This window comes from Saimiri boliviensis, chromosome 2, assembly GCF_048565385.1.
Source record: "Saimiri boliviensis isolate mSaiBol1 chromosome 2, mSaiBol1.pri, whole genome shotgun sequence".
Lineage (NCBI taxonomy): Eukaryota > Metazoa > Chordata > Mammalia > Primates > Cebidae > Saimiri > Saimiri boliviensis.
In genome coordinates, this window is record NC_133450.1 from 226,397,377 (window position 1) to 226,414,708 (window position 17,332).

Genomic DNA, 17,332 nt, shown 5'->3' on the forward strand with positions numbered 1-17,332 from the left:
GTAAAGAAAAAGTACTTTAGAATGAATGAGAAAGTAAGAAAAAAGTGATGATAGGAGAGGATGACCCTGCTGGTGGAAATAGGTTTGTGCCGCATCATGTCCATATCACGACCCTTTCTCAGTCTAGATATAGGCACCACCCCCTTGAGGTTTACCAGGGCACTGCAGAGATTAGAGATGCCATTTTGCCAGAAGTGTACACGGTTCTGTTTTTACTGTAATAGTATTTGCAGGACTGTTTTCAAGCATGACCTCCCTCTCTTTAGAGAAGATGATCTTTGTGCCTTCTCTCCAGCCATGTTGATGGCAACATACAAGATCTTCCCTTAGTGTATATGGTGCACCTATCAGGATGGAGGTGTCACCTATGATCTTCATGGGCTTGGTGGAATATAATTGATATTGTCTAGAACACCTGCAGCTCATGATCCAGAGATGAGTCCTGGACTATGCATGAGCATTACAGATATTTTGGAGCTCACTATGGAGCATTACAGAATACTCCTTATGGCCAAGAGTGTGCACATACCCACCCTTAAAATATTAGGGGTCTGAAGAGAAGGCAACTCTATTTACATAGACTGGGACTAACAAACGAGGTGAGTTTTTTCTTTCTTTCTTTCTTTTTTTTTTTTTGAGACGAAGTTTTGCTCTTGTTGCATACACTGGAGTGCAATGGCATGATCTCAGCTAACTGTAACCCCAGCCTCCTGGGTTCAAGCGATTTTCCTGACTCAATCTCCCAGGTAGCTGAGATTACGGGTGCCCGCCGGCATGTCCGGCTAATTTTTGTATATTTACTAAAGACAAGTTTTCACCATGTTGACCAGATTGGTCTTGAACTCTTGACTTCAGGTGATCCACCTGCCTTGGCCTCCCAAAGTGCTGGGATTACAGGTGTAAGCCACCTTGCCTGACCGTGAGGTTTGTTTTCTAGAGGACACTTGAGGTAGGTTTTCCAGAAAAATTTGTGAATGCTTGGTGTCAAAACAAAACAAAACAAAACAACAGATGTCCACTACAGCTCCCTCACACAACCATCCTTTTGTTTTCCTGTTCATGCTTATGCCACTGACCTGCAGGGTCTGAGCCTTAGGATTGCAGAAATAATTCAGATTCCATGAAGGCCTTAAGAATGACAAACTTGGGATGAAGCTCAGGTTAAAGAACTTGTGGAGGTGGAGAATCAATGGAGGACCCAAACATCCATGTGGATAGACTTGCCAATAACCTGGCCTCTTAATTCCTCTGTCATTCCAACTTTGAGTTCTTGAACTCATTCCAGTTCAGTTACTGCCAAACCCAGAAGCTATCATCAGAAACATCTAAATTATCATCAGAAACACCTCTTTTTTTGGAGGTGAAGTTTTACTTAGTCACCCTGGTTGGCGTGCAGTGACATGTTCTTGGCTCACTGCAAACTCTTGCCTATTAGGTTTAAGCAATTCTCCTGCCCCAGCCTCCTGAATAGCTGAGATTAAAGGCATGTGCCACAATACCCAGCTATTTATTTATTTATTAGAGACAAGTTTTTACCATGTAGGCCAGGTTGGTCTCGAATTCCTGACCTCAAGTGATCCACCTGCCTTGGCCTCCTAAAGTGCTGGGATTACAGGCATGAGCCGCCATGCCCGGCCTCATCAAAACCACCTCTACATCTGTAATAACACAGCCTGACATTCTACCCTTTGACCTCATCCTCCTACCCTTCCAGCTTAGGCCCTCAAATTTGTCAAATTTTCATACGGGGTCATTAATTTTTCTACTGATCTATCTACTATGTTCTTGCCTTATTTTCCTCCCTCTTCAATGCAGACTTCATGGTCTATCCTATAACCAATATTTAAAAAGCTCTACTTGAAATATGCCTCATCCAATTCCCTTTAATCCTTCCTGTCTAACAAAATCTCATCTCTCTGCCTTTTCCAGAAGTGTCTTCCTACAAATGACCAGTCAGTATTGGATTAAATCTCACAATCAAGTCTATTGACACCATGATAAATGCATGGTTAGCCTTAGCACTACCTGGAAATAATTCACTCATTCATCCAAAAATACTTATCCTGTGCTTACTAACAGAAAGCAATACAAATGGAGCTTTGGTCATTTTTCCTTAGTCTACTTTCTTACCCCTGCTACTCAAATGTATTTCAAACCTTCTGTACTTTTCTCAAGTTTAGGCCATCTCCACTTGCTCAGCAGATGTGCTGGCCTCACCATTCACAGGGAAACTAGAATCCGTTGGATAGGAACACTTCATAAAATATTCTTCAAAAAACTGTATTCATCTGTCCTTTGTTTCCTTCCAAGGTTTCTTTCTTTTTTTTTTTTTTGAGGTAGAGTCTTGTTCTGTTGCCTAGGCTGGAGTGCCGTGGCATGATCTAGGCTCACTGCAACCTCCACTTCCTGAGTTCAAGTGATTATCCTGCCTCAGCCTCCCAAGTAGCTGGGATTACAAGCACGCACTGCCACGCCCAGCTAGTATCTGTATTTTTAGTGGAGATGGGGTTTCACCATGTTGGCCAGGATGGTCTGGATCTCTTAACCTTATGATCCACCCCCATCAGCCTCCCAAAGTGCTGGGATTGCAGGCATGAGCCACCACACCTGGCCTACAGTCTGTCTTTAATATATCACTTCCCATTGTGTTTCTTTTATGTTTACTTGGCTTATTCTAATGAAAATACCTGTTTAAGTATATGTCTCCCTAGATTTGTTAGAACTCTTTTGAATGCAAGTTGGTAGAATTTCAACCCAAAGTAGCTTAACAGAAAACAATGATCTGATGGCCTTGTATTGAGTATTTGATAATCCCTGAAACAAAAAATGTGGCCATACGGTTAGAGATGTTGATGGGCCAGATTGGGTTGTGTACTTATCTCTAGGATAAGAAGGGCACTGGGTTGAATGCCCCCCAAAACAACATGAATTAGGGATATAACTTCTGGAAGTTCAGGGTAGTTGGATGGAAAAGTATGTTTGAGAGAGAAATGCTAGAGTTCTTATTGTCCAGATAGTCCTGAAATCAGTTTCTTTAGAACAGGTGTTATTTTCTTTTAATTATTTTTTTTATGTAAGTAATGCATCATTATATTTATCTGATTTAAAAAAACAGTCTCTGTAAGTGTAAATACCTCCATTGATCATTGCTTTCTAGGAGGTAAACTATTAATATGATTTTCATTATGGTGTGCGTTGCATTCTGGGTTGTGTGTTGACCTAGAATATTTATAGTTTATTCATTTTACATTAAAAAAGATCACTATGCATATTAATTTACAGCATGGTTCTTTTATTCAACAAATACCGTGTCATTCTAAAATACTGCATATAGAAGTACCTCATGCTTTTTAACTGCTGTGTAGTATTTCTTTAAATGAATAGTCCATATTTTTTAGATTGTTAAATATTTATTTCCTATTTTTTTATTATTAATGCTGCCGTGAACATCCTTCTATATGTTTTATTGTGCATACTTTTAGGTGCTTCTCTTGAGTATACCTATGCCTAGAAATGAAATTTGCGTCAGATTGTTTATATTTAAGAAACGTGTATTATTATCTATTTAAAAATTGTAGCATATATAGTTTGAATAGAAAACAAATGCACATGGTAAAAAAAAAAGAACTGAAAAATTATATAATGAAAAGTATTCTCTCTCAGTCTTGAACAGACTCAGTTGTTGCTTTACTTTTTTTGCTTGTTCATTTTTTGTGTATATTTAAAATTTTTAAAACAAAGAATTAGAGTAAAATTAATAATAGAAAATCCATATAGAAATGTTCACAATCTGCTCAGTGAGAAATGGGAAATCAACTTCCCTACCTTACTGCCAACCTAAAGTTTGAGGAGCCAGAAGTTGACATTAAGTTGGAAGGTCACCTTTTCCAGCAAAACCCCACTCCATAGCTATGTGCATTTTTATTCAAAGGCTCCTTGACCAGAGGGAAGAGTGAGAACTGAGAACTAACATACTGTTATTGGCGAGGGTTTGGCCAAAGGGTCTGAGATGTGAAAGCACCAAGAAGGGAAAGGGAGATTGAGCAACATAAGAAAAAGGGGCTGTAGGAACAAGCACAGAGAAAACAAGTAAATAAGAACCTACTTCGACCCAGAGCAAAATGACGGCACACAGTGCACATACATTCATCCCCTCAAGTGTGGGCTACACTGCACAGTGACTCAACTATCTCAGAAAGATTCGAGTCCCCTAAGGGCGCTCGGCGTAAGACCACAGTGACATGGTAACAGACATACACAAGCATGCTGTGACCCTAAAGCTACAACACACTTTAGATAATAATTGTTCAGAAAAAATCCTCTCCCAGAGCTGACGTTAGAAATTCCAAGTTAGCTATAAACATTCTTTGGGAATTCCTTTAAAGGTATGAGTTAAAACAAAAATCAACAGTTGGTGCTTTACTTTCATTGAATGTTAAATATTACATGCCAGCTGTTAATATTTTAAATACGCCTTTCAATTTGTGTATGTCTGATATTTCCTCATGTTTAGTTTCATGATATATGCCTTTGGTATAAATAGCATACCAGTTAGTCTAACTTCTTCTCATTTTACACTATCAGGTGATACATAATTTATAATGCTATTTCTGATGTTTTTCAGTTTAATTGCTTGTTAAGTGTTGTCTGCTAGACTTTTAACATTGTCGAGTTTTCTCATCTTTTTTGTAATTACTGTTTTGCATACTTAGAGACTATAAATATTTTGTTATTCAGCAAACCTTTCATTTATTCATTTATTTATATTCATATAGACTCATGGTTTTCAATTTTATTTAGTTAATTATAATCTGTTACTGTAATTATTTATTTTGATGTTCATATTGTTATATGTTTGAATAGTAGGATCCCCTTCAAATTGACATCTGGGTCCTTTTGACACATCTCCATCATTGTTTGAACATTTTCTTACTTGGTTATCCAGCAATATGTGTTCGGGCCATCTTGTATTTTTCCTGCACAAATCCTAGAATTAGCCATTTCTCTAAGATACCCTACTTTCATTTGCTGGAGAATGATATTTAGAAGCCAATATATGGATACTAATTGTGTTCATTGCTATTAGGGTATCAGTGCTCTCATGCTTTCTCAGTGTACAGATCTATCTATCTATCTATCTATCTATCTATCTATCTATCTATCTATCTATCAATCATATGTATTATCTATATTTCTGTACTTATCTATATGCATTGAAAACTATGAATTCACACTCATACCTAAAATTACTACCAAATATCCAACACCACTGTGTTCATTTTAGTTTTCTTTCTTTCTTCTCTTCTCTTTTTTTTCCAGCAGTGAGAAATCTAGCTCTTATTCTTCTTAAAACAAGGAACACTTGAGACATTTGATAGACTGATATTAATTCTTTCTCTCACTTGGGGTATACTAGTGGCAGTAATCATGCAACATGAAAGCATGAATGGTAGAGCTTTATTTGACAGTTGAATCTGAAGGTATCCTCTTATATCAGAAGGAGTAAAATCTCTAATTTCACATTTGTATATATTTATACTGTATTATCCCTACCAAGAGAAGCAGAATCCTAATTTGATATCTCAGGAGATATATTATTATGCTTTTAAAGCATAATGATAAAAATGAATTACATGATATGGAACTTTATAAAATATCTTAGTGACATTACATCTTTAATGACAGTAATAGGAACTGATTTCAAGGTTCAACTATGAGCAACTCTGAGGGTTTATTTTAAGCATGTATTTAAAACATTTTCTTTTTCGTTGGAAAGTCTTTTTCATAATTGTTTAAGTGACCATCTACCATTTTAGTTTCCAAGATTTATGATTAACGTTAAAATAAGATATAAAATGTTATACACTTTTCAGATTTATATATTTTAATTAAATAATCTTTAAAGGTGATATTTGATTCATTGATTATCTTATATTTCTTCCTGATAACTGCAGATATTTTAAATGCAATATCAACTATTCTTTTTCATATTTTTGGCCTGACATTTCTCCATTCACACAATTGCCTTTTCTATGTTTGTAAATACTACATACTAACATATGCCGACGAGGCTGAATGTCTCTGAACTGAACTCCAACTTTGTATCAAACAGTGTACTTCTGTATTCATTTTAGATGTCAAAAAGGCAGCTAACTTAATATGTACGAAACCAAACCCTTGTTTTTGTTTCTTTTTAAGATCAAATCTTATCCTCTCACATTTTCTCCTATCTCAATAAGTGGCAACATCTTTCTTTGAGTTTCTCAGGCAAGAAACTCTGGAGTCAACTTTGACTTCTTTGTCTTATACTCTGTAATTGGTCCATCATCAAATCCTTTATAATATATCCAGGATCTGTCCAATTCACTTTCCTTGTCATCTATTTTAATTGATCAAGCCACCATCATCTCTTGCCTGAATGCTTGTAGCAGCATCTTAATTGTTCTCCTGGTTCCATGCTTGCACCTTGAAGCCAGAGTGATCTTTTTCAAATATATCTTATGCCACTTCTCTGCTCAAACTTTCAGAAGCTTCTTTTTCAACTCAGAAAAAAAGCCCAATAGCCTTTGCGTACCTTCTATATGATCTAACTTCCCTCTATTTCTGTAGACCCATTTCCAGAATCTTCCCTTTACTTATTCTACTCTAGTATCACTACTAGCCTTCTTGCTATTCTTTTAAAGTACCAAGCATTTGCCTACCTCAGGGCCTTTGCCATTGTTATTCTCTGAGGCCAGCATGCTCTATACCATGATATCTGCCTGGCTAGATCCTTCCATATTGTTCAGATTTCTATGCAAGCATCACCTTATCAGAGAAAGCTTTCCTGACCACCTTAAGTAAAATAGCACTTACCTTTTCATACTCCTTATTTCTTTTATCTGGTTTAATTTTTCTCCATAGTACTTGCTGCTGTCTAATGTATTTTAAATATAATATATTACACACACACACACACAAACACACACACACACACACACACAGTATGCTTACTTATGGCCCCTACTAGATTATAAACTCCATGCAGTCAGGAACTTTGATTTTCTTATTATGTGCCTCCTGTGTTTAGAACAGTGCCTAGAAAGTGATTGGTGTCTCATTAATATTTGTGGGATAAATAAATTAAAACCCTTTCTGAGAGAAATAATCTGTTATGTTCAGGTTCTAATACTGTCAATCAAATTAAGACATTTCCTGATACTTCCTTCTCCTCTCTTTGCCTGACTCCATCCTAGATGAAAGCATGGATATGCCAATGAAAAAATTTATTTTTAATAAAAAATTCTTGGGTTGTTTCATTTGCATAGTGAAAGCAACTGAAGTGTAAATCCTGTTTGAACAATGCAAGCACTGGGCTGACAATGAAGTGAAGTAAACAAATTTGTGTGTGGAGATGGGGTTGGATGGGTAAGAAATTGCAAGGTGGGCAAATGGAGGAAAAGGTCATATCCTCTCCTCTTCAACTCTAGGTCTCCCTGCCTAAAAGCACTACCATTTTGGCAGAAGGAAGACATTTTAACTTAAAGTGAAATTGGTGTTTTGATGAATACATCTTACAGGACATTTTAATTACTGAGCTAGATTATTTGTGGCACTACGAATGACTTAAAAAAAGAATGGTTAAGAACATTTTGGGACCTTCCCTCACCTAGTATTTCCTTCAAAGGGCAAGAGAAAAATAAAACTCCAGATTGGTTATAAGGGGTCTGTGAGGGGAACGAATGAAAATTCCCCCCCCCCACCCGCCACATGCTATGGAATCCAGCTTATTTGTTCAATCTAATGATTATCCTTCTTCTATGTGGTCTTTATCACAGTGCTTAGTAATCTACTGTTTACCTCTGTCTGCCTTACTAGACAGAGAGCTCAAGAAGACAGGGGCTTTTGCAGACAGGTACGGAAAAAACAAAAAGAAGATAGGGGCAGCATTTTTATTAATCCTGTTAATCCAAGACCAACTATAGTACTTGGCATATAGTGACCATTTAGTGTTTGTTGAATAACCTCCCTCCCATCATCTTGATGCAAGAATTACTTGAATGTCAAAAGTACTTTGAGTATGAGAAATTCAGTATTTCATGATACAAAGGAGGCAGAATGCTTAAGTGTATAAAGAGATATTGTGTTCTAAGACTTAGATCCATTTACCATCACTCCATTCAATGGGAAAACACTTTACTTTTGAACTGTATCACAGGATTGGTTTTATTCTTCCCTTTTTATTCAAGCTCTCAGCCACCTAATCTCTCTCCCCTGTTGCAGCAGGGCATGAATGTCGCTTTCATGAAGCCCAGTGTTTGGAATAAATTCTAAAAATAATCCCCTTCTCTCTATGTCTTACACTGCTGTGATTCTTCTTTAAAAGCAGAGTCTGAATCCTTATTGTTTAAAAGTCAACATCTACTGTATTCTTGCGGCAAATGCAAAAAATCTGACAATGTTTTGAAAGACTGTGGAGAGGGTTTGTTTCAGTATAAAAACTACAGCATTGCTATCACTGTGATCCAGAGATGAAAAGTTATAAAACATTTTGACTCAAATAGATGCCACATGAATTTAATAATTTTCATGTGGATGATCATTTTTCAAACAAAATGTAGCCATGACTTAATCCCTCCTAGAAAGACAGGAGTGTATCTTCAAACAAACTGCCTAAGCTATTTGTTCACAGTTTGCTTTTTGATTCAGCAAGATGGATTATGAGGGGTACAACCAGAGCTGTGACAGCTCTGGCAAAATCCCACCTTCAATCCGTCTCTCCTTTAAAAATCTCTCCAAGTTTATAATTCTATGAAAGGCTTAATGGTAGTCACTGGAGGAGTGCCTTGGCTTGTGAGTAGGGGTAGGGAGTGGGAATTAATATGCCAACTAAAAAATTTATTATTAGTAAAAAGTTATTTGGTAGTTTCATTTGCATAGTGAAAGCCACCCAAGTGTAAATCCTGTTTGAACAATGTAAGCACTGGGCTGACAATGAAGTGAAGTAAACACTTAGGGCCTATCCCTAAGTGTTTCAGTGACTAGTGAAACTTTCCTGGTCAGTGACAGCCCGGTGAACTTTCTTGAGGCACGGTGAAACTGCCATTTTTCTGACCTCTAGACATGGTTTTGTAGCAGACATCCACAATCATATTGCACGGTGAAACTGCCATTTTTCTGACCTCTAGACATGGTTTTGTAGCAGACATCCACAATCATATTGCTTATACAATACATATATGAAACTTCCTTCTTGTTATTATTCATAAGTCTGTCTCCTTTCTACTGTGATTACCATCAACTTCATTTCCCTCACCATGGCTAAAACTGTCAGCATGGAGGAAAGAAAAATTATGATAATGTTTTAATACCTTTTGTCACATGTATTAGAAGAGTTCCAGAGAGAAGAGTTCTCAAATAGGGGATGAAATGGCTACTATGTATTCTATCACTTCTGTGACATCATACAAGATACTTTATATTCTTTTGCCTAGAATCGGCAAGTTAGTTATTGTTTAAGGCCAGCAACTGTCTCCTTCGGACTGTCAACATATTGATCAGTCTTCATCACTTATGAACTGTGTAGCAGATAGTTTGCCATTAATAATTAAAATACTGATGTTTAAGATTAAATTTTAATTTTAAAAATGAGAGCTCAATCAAAGCTAGCATTACAGTAAAATCATCTTCATTTACTTGAATTGAAGCAGCAGAAAAGAGGGTAGGGTAAACATGGAGAATCCCATATTTCCATGAGCGTATGATGCTTCTGGGAGTATAAAAAACTGATTTAGTCCAAAAGGCCTCCCAAAGTACAATCAATAGATGGCAATATTAATATGGACTCCCTCATTCCTTGTCATCATTCCCTGAATGGGAAGGCAATTCCGTATTTCATACTTTCTTCTTGAAGTTATCTTTGAGGCTTGGTTTCTAATATGTAAGTACTTAGCATATATTCAATCACATATGCTAACAAGAAAGGGACACTAACCAGTAAAAAACTATAAATCAAATCCTGCTTTGAGAATGAACTTTGGATTTCAGCCTACTCTGTAAGCCTTTATTCCTGTGTTGTTATTAAGTGCCAATATTTTTACATCTAACTTTCTTTCCCTTTGTCACACACTTATGATGGAAGTGCTAAGCAGGGGTACTGGGGAACAAGGTTTGGTAACCTATGGGGGGAAAAAAAATCTGGCATTTGGTTCCTGGACCATTCAAGAGTAGCACTCTATCTAAATATTGATGTTTGTATATAATATCATCTGTTCAGGATATTTCATTAACAGCCTGTCTTTGAAACTTAGTGGGCTTCATATTTAAGAAAAGCATAAAATGAGAATATGGAATTATACAAATCTTTTTCTTTCTTTAGATCTTTGATCGGTGTATGCAATAAACTTAAAGCCTTTTTTGTCCTTTGATTATTCAATTATTATATTCCATTGTTTTAATATTTTTCTGTGGCTTCTATAGTTTGCATATTTCACACCATTACTGAGATTCAGGTACAAGTTGTTGAAACTGTTAAATTTTTAACAGTGCTTTAGGCATATATAGGAATCTGTTATAATCTTATTTATTAATTTCTGTTTGTGTATTTATTAATGTGAATAAGAAATTAAAGCTTACATATACCATTATCTCTATGTAACACCATAAGTGCATTTATTAATATACATATCAAAAGCATATTTCTAGCACATATAAATGCCTATTTTTTAGTCTATACACATATGAAACCCATTTTAAGTGTACATATAGTCACACATGTTTTCTATTGGCATTAGAAAATGAAATATTAATTTCCATTATGTTTTTTTAAAAAACCGATCAATATAATTGATTAATCAGCTTTCATCTTTTTGTGTAAGAAATGAATGTTTTCTGCTTTTTAGAGTAGTTAGATAATGTCTTTTTAGAGTAGTTAGAGTTTGGGGAAGCGGGGGAAGCAGCAGGGAGTTCTTGGAATAAAAGTGTTAATTCCCTGAAGAGAAAGAACTGAGAAGCATTGTAGTGACAATTGTTTGGCACTAGTCTAACAGAAGCAAGTTTTAACATGCAAATCCTATTTTGTTACTCTTGTTTTCCTGGTACCCAAACAAAAGCAAGATAATCATTTTCACCCCACCCACAGCTACTCAAAATGGGCTCTAATTCAGTAAGAAAGTAAAGACACTTTTCTATTTGCTTTTGGGAGTCTGAATTCTTTGGAAAGGGGCTGAAAACAGGGAGGAAAACAAATATTTGTTAAGGGATAAGCGTGTGTCTGAATTATGCTAAATGATATCAGATACGAAAGAAAAATGCTAACATTTCTATAAACAGGGACCCACAAACAAGGCACATAGAGGAGACAGTTAATAAACAAGGCATCACTTATCTATAAGACTGGTATTGTATAAAATTTGGGTTCATAGAACCTTGTTAATATATTGAAAGAATAATACACAGTCACACATGATTTGTATACAGTTTTGGCAGGGGAATATCCAAGGAAAATCCCTAATGGAGAGAACAGGAGTATAATTTTAGGTCACCATTTCTTCATTATTTATTCAGAGAAGTCCTAGATAAGGATATTTACAACTCTTACGTTCTTTCTTACATTTTTATTGTTATAAATTAGTATCTATTTGAATGATTATTTGCTAAAGCCTATACACTTAACTCGACTATAAGCTCCATGGGGGCAGAAATATCCTCACTTATCGTTTAATTCCTCAGGATGAACACAGTTCTTGGTACATGGTAATCACACAAATATTGGTTGAATGAAATAATGAACAAGCATGGATTTGACATGAAATATGGAAGAAGTTAGAGAAGACAGCATTATGTGTGCTAGAGTTGTCAGTAAGTTCATGGAGGATGAGTCACCAGTGCAATCCATGATTCTTCAGGACCTAACATGGGCATGCCCTTGACCTATGCATGGGGTAGTGGGATATCTAGAGCTTGTTTTTGAAAGGTGGGAAGTATGGACGGTCTCAGAGGCAGAGAAGAGGCACCTTGGGTTGGGGGAAATAGTCTAAAAGAGTAGTGTGAAATAAGCATAGGTCATGAGGAAACTAGTTTTTCTGGTGGATGATGAATAATTGTAGAAAACTTGGTGGGACCATGCACTGTTTTGATAAAGGTGCTGTGTTAGCTTGGATTCTTCATAAGCAGATCCTGTGGTGAGTATTTGTGAGCAAGTGATTTCTTAAGTAAGTGCTTTCAGAAGAGATTTATAAAAGAATGGAGGGAAGGGGAAGAAGCCAAGCAAGGGTGTGTGTATGTTTAGGCAAGGTCTTAGTCTCTCAGCCTGATCATGCCAGGGAGTTCTTAAGTATAAATTACACCTCAGAGTATATGCAGACCCAGGCAAGGGAGCCAGGTGTTCACACTGCCACTTTAGGTATTAACTAAGGGCTATTCCAAGGCCTGGTAAACTTCCAGGGATAAAGAAGCTCAGAAGAAAGTATCAGGTGCCGTGGACCATTAGAAGCAAAACACAGTGATGCCAGGGGATGGACACGCAGAAAGGTCAAAGGGGGGATGGGAAGGAATCTGAGCAGAGCACTGGCAGGGTCTGCTACAGGAATTCTAGCCTGATATGATAGGCAACAGAGATTTGTCACAGGTTTGCAAACCTGGCTGCACATTAGAAGCACCTGAGGAGCTTTTAAAGAATAATTAGTGACTGAGCTCCAGCGCAGATGAATTAAATCAGAACCGCTTCAGGTACAGCTTAGGTGTCAATGGTTTTAAAAATCTTCTCCTATGGAATCAAATAATTGCCTGGATTATAAGACTCTTGGGTAAGGATGTGGCAGGATGTAAATAGTACTTCGGGGAGATCTGTGGGTATGAACTTTTAGATTGGATTGAAGGGAGAAGAAACTGGAGGAGACAATGGAGTTTTGGCTAATGGTGACGACTTAGACTGTGATGGTGGCAGAGCAAACGGACATAAAGAAATACATGTGATGGATAGTTTAAGAAAAAATTCAAGAGACTTGACAACTGATGAATGGGAGGGCTTGAAGGGATGGAGGAGTCAAAGATGGCTTGAAAATGTCTAGGCTGGGAGTCTGGCTTTGAAGCAATGTCTTTGAAGTACTATGACTCTTAGGCCATGTGGAAAATTACATCAGCATAGCCCTTTGACATTTTCAGTTGGAAAAGGGAAGATGCCATTATTAATGAGGAAGCTTTTCTCAGGGACTAGATTATTCTTTGGTCATGAATTAGACATTCTTTTTTTTTTTTTTTAACATTTTTAGGGTAAAATTGACTGTTTAAATCATGTAATTCTTAATATAACAAAACTAAATATACCTTATGTGGCCTGAAATAATTGTTCTCAAGGAACTTGGACCTTGGGTGTTCATAAAACGGTGTTTATAATTCTGTCATACTGTGCTAGTGTCAATATTCCAGTTGAAACTAATGGCATTGGTTAGTTCTGCTATTAATTTGGCTAAATATACAAGCTTACAGCTATCTATCTATACATGGTAAGACTGTACCACTACATTTCATAGGTGGCAGAGGGAGACTGTCTTAAAAAACAACCACCACCACAACAAAACAAACAAATATGTATTGAAGCCATACTCTTCAAATAGCTTTCTTATGTGTATGTTTAATGTTTTACTTAGAAGGATTTCTCTTTAGTTTCTATTCCTGTGATGTTTAGAATAAATTTTTCTACTTCCCCTGAGACTCCCATTATTTTTTAAAGTATGAATATCATTAGATAATGAGGTAATATTTATGACCAGTTGTGGACAACTGTGGCTGCAGGTTATATCTGTCATTTATGTATATTGTTGTAGCTTTCTTCTTACAATACCTTCCAGGAACTTCCTCTTTAACACCTTGTATTTTCACCATTGAGATATAAACGTGATCCAGTTTGGCCAATCAGATTATTTGGTTAATGAAACCTTAATGATTTATTTTTTTAGGGATACATAAGTAGGGCTGTGTAATAAAGAATTTGGCCTCAGCTCAAACAGGGGTCTGGCCTTTGATTCCAATTCCTGAGAGGAAACTTCTAATCCTTTGTGTTTCCTGCTTAGATTTTCTTTATTATTCATGGTGCACATCTTGGACCTTAACTGGTAGTATATGTTAGCAAGTGACTTCTGTAGGTCTTTCAGACCATGTGATGTCAGACTGACATCTGGAGAGTGTGGAGGGCTGGAAATTAAATTAAACGTTGTGGATGATTATTTAGTCAATCAGGCATATATTGTGAAAGTCCAATAAAAACTTAGGACTCAAAAGTTTGGGTTTTGTCATATATTAGTGCTGTTGGGGTAATGCACCTTTAAGGATGGTGGAAGCTTCACATCTGGATCCCTCCCAGACTTCATTCACCCTGTGCATCTTTTCTGTTAGTTGGTTCTTACTTGTATCCTTTTATTATAATAAGAATGTAATTGTAAATGTAATACTTTTTGGAGTATTGTGAGGTGTTGTAACAAATTATTGAACCTGAGGGTGGTCATCGGATCTACCAAATTTGTAGACAGATGGTCTAAAGTGAGGGTCGCCCTGGGGACCCCCAAACTTGTCGCTGATGTCCAAAATGAGATCAGTCTTGTAAGAACTGTTTCTTCTGAGTTTGCACTTGGGTAGACTCATCACAGTTGGTGTCATGATAGACTTGGTAGTCTGGAGGACTGCACTCTTAACCTTGAATTGACCAACAATGGGTAAGGGCCAAGCAGACTATTCCATAGAATTGATCAGAGTATTCCATGTTGACTTAGAGAGGGAAATTCTGTTTCTGGAAATAATGAGCTGGAGATTTTAAGCTGGAAAGGTGTGGTTGATTTTCTGGTAGCCATCTTGACTATCACATGATGATACCCTGTGTGTAGATTGTAGCTAAGTAGAGTAACAATCATGAAATGGAGAGAAAAACATCCCTTGTGATATTGTCTGAGCCCTTGATTTCACTGTGCCAGAAGCTGTATGTATCTGTGGTTTCCTGATTCAGTAAATCATTAAGTATCCTTTGTGCTTACACTAGTTTAGCCTCCACCATTGCAATCAGAGGGTTTTGTCAATAGCTGTTGTTTGGACCTAATGTTTCTCTTGGAGGATCCCATGTATTAGTGAATAAAATTTTGATTGTGAATCTTCTTATTTTTATGTAATTGATATAGTTTACATATTTCTCCCTGCCAAATCTCCTGTTGAATTATAATCCACAGTGTTGGAGGTGGGGCCTGGTGGGAGACGTTTGAATCACGGGGTGTATCTCTTATGGCTTGGTGCTATCTTTGTGATAGTGAGATCTGGTCATTTAAAAGTGTGTGGCAGGCACCCCCCCCTTTCCCCTGGCCCACCACACACCTGACTTTCTCTCTCATGCTCCTGCTTTGGCCACATGACGTGCCTGCTCCCTCTTTGTCTTTTGCCATAATTTTAAGCTTTCTGAGACTTCCCCAGAAGCTGAGGAGATGCCAGAACCATGCTTTCTGCAAAACCTGCAGAACCATGAATGAATTAAAACTCTTTTCTTAGTAAATTACCCAATCTCAGGTATTTCTTTATAGCAATACAAGAACAGTCTAATACAGTAATCCTGATAATCATGTAGAGCATCATTTTAAATATATTTTCAATATTTATTTATAAAACAAAAATCTGTATCTCTGTGAAAACATTTCTTTAATAAATGCCCAAGTTTATTTCTCTGAAATACATTACCTATCTACTTACCTAACTGTTTGCTTGGTGTGCAAATGAAGAGTAATGGGGAAAATATAAAATCAAAAAGATTCAGGAAATAGACATATTTCCTAAATATTCTTTGTTGAGCCAAGGAAATAACTAATAAAACTCTGATATTCTAGGTGTACAGGTTTGAATTCAGAAGGAAAATATTTTGAATTAGAATTATGTCTAAATTCTCATATGCAGGAATTAGCCCATTTACAAATGAGTGGATAGAATTTATTCAAGTATAGATTACACACACACACACACACACACACACACAAACACACAAACACACACTTTTTAATAATGATGAAATTTGTCCTATTAGAATATAATCATTTTAGAAAATGAAAAAAGAAAAATGTTCATTAATTAAGTTGTATTTATTTAACACATTATATATGAGGCATGCTCAGAATATAGCAGTGAACAAGACAGATGTGCTTTTTGCTCTCACGGAGATTAAACTTTAGTGGTATAACAAAAAAACAAAGATTAGCCATAATTCTGCCTCTCTCAAATAACATGGTTAATATTTCAGTGCATTTTCTTCCAGAGTGTGTGTTTGAGTATGGTGTATGTGTATGTAACACAGTTGGATTCATGTCTGCATACAGTTTTGGATTATTTTTTCTTTTAGCTTTTTATCTTGCATCTAACCTTAAGCCATGTTTCATCAAAACATAATTCTTAATGGTCATTAATATAAGTTATATTTCTGTACCTCAATTTTTTTTATTACAATACTATGATGAGTAGTTTTGGCAATAAATATTTTTCTAGACCTTAGTTATTTCATTAAGATACATTCTTGCCAATAAAGTGAATGGTCAAAGAGATAGGAACATGTTAAATGTGGTTTGAAATAAATATCAATTTTTTTTTTCCAGAAAGAGAGTATTATAGTGGATTTCTCTTTCCCTCCTTTCCACCCTCCCTCCCTCCCTTCCTTCTTTCCTTCTTTCCTTCCTGGGTCTTGATCTGTCATCCATGCTGGAGCACAGTGGCATGGTCATGGCTCCCTGTAGCCTTGACCTGGGCTCCAGTGATCATCCCACCCCAGGCTCCCCACTGGCTGGGACCACAGGCACACACCAGCACACCCTGGTAGTTAATTTTTTTTTTCTTTTGTAGTGATGAGGTCTCCCTATGTTGCCCAGGCTGGTCTCAAACTCCTGGACTCGAAGGATCCTCTTGCCTCAGCTTCCCAAAGTGTTGGGATTATAAGGTGTGAACCTGCCAAAGAAGAGTTAGAAAATGCTTATCTCTCTTCACCTTTGTCATCATTAAATATTGATGTACATTTCTTGCTAGCATTGTTTTATAATTTTGTTTGTGTTAAAGGATATTCTTTTCCAATATACCTTCTAATTGATTATGTCAGGAATATAAGAAATCAGTTGATATTTTCTGTGTAATGCCCATTCTACAGCAGTGGTCTTGGGTTTGGAACAACAATCAAACTCACAAAACACAATAGGCTTCACTCAGCTTTCAGTTAATTTAGCATTAGGAATAGATACTGATGGAGAAGAAAGCAGCATGCACAATAATACAGAAAAGGTTTTGTGATTTCCAGGCACAGATTTGAATTTGACAATAACAACATAGAAAAAGTTTTTTCCAG